A 1041-nucleotide genomic window follows, 5' to 3' on the forward strand; every position below is an offset into this window, starting at 1 on the left:
GACCGGCTTCGATGAAGACGAGTGCGGGTTCTAGCCGGGCTGGCTCCGCTGAACGGGATACTGCTCCGAGCAGGACGAGTACAGGAACAGGACGAGTACAGACGAGTGCGGGTTCTTGCCGGGCTTGCTCCGCTGAACAGAATACGGCTCCGGCTAGGACGAGTACGTAGCGCCCTGGATTCAAACAAACAATGTTTTGCCAAGGAAGTGGTACACGGAAAGTTGGGAGCAGTAGAATTGTCCGTCTTCCCACCACGCCGTGCTAAGAAAGAATGACCGCTTGATGAATAAGATATGTCCCACATGTGCCAGTGTCCGAGCTGTGTCCGGACCGCCTGGAAGGCCCGGCTCTAAACAAAGGCAGTTCAACAGACCGTTTCTGATTAGCACATCGGCTTGTTGCGGGTGTGACGAGAATCCAGGACCACATGGCACAGATGACACAGACTTGTCCTTTCAATGGTGGTCCGGTGACCATAAATCCTGCGGTCTGCTTTTAATACAAGGAACTCCCGCTTATCGGTCAAATTCATTCCTTTCAAACCAATGTTTCTACATACGAATGAAGGCTCACCTGGGGGATAACCGCTAACCGCTAAGCGAACCCTTCGGTAACCGCAAAAAAGCGACCCCTTACGATCGGACTTCCGAAATTTCAAACATAATGTGCGTTACTTTCAACACTTGAATATCAAAGTAAAACCCGTGGGCAAAAGGTAAAAAGTGATTTGAGTACCCAAAATTACTTTGTAACTTTTCTACATACGAATGAAGGCTCACCTGGGGGAAAACCGCTAACCGCTAAGCGAACCCTTCGGTAACCGCAAAAAAGCGACCCCTTACGATCGGACTTCCGAAATTTCAAACAAAATGTGCGTTACTTTGAACACTTGAATATCATAGTAAAACCCGTGGGCAAAAGGTAAAAAGTGATTTGAGTACCCAAAATTACTTTGTAACTTTTCTACATACGAATGAAGGCTCACCTGGGGGATAACCGCTAACCGCTAAGCGAACCCTTCGGAACCGCAAAAAAGCGAC

The sequence above is a fragment of the Branchiostoma floridae genome, chromosome 5 (assembly GCF_000003815.2).
Source record: "Branchiostoma floridae strain S238N-H82 chromosome 5, Bfl_VNyyK, whole genome shotgun sequence".
Classification (NCBI taxonomy): Eukaryota; Metazoa; Chordata; class Leptocardii; order Amphioxiformes; family Branchiostomatidae; genus Branchiostoma; species Branchiostoma floridae.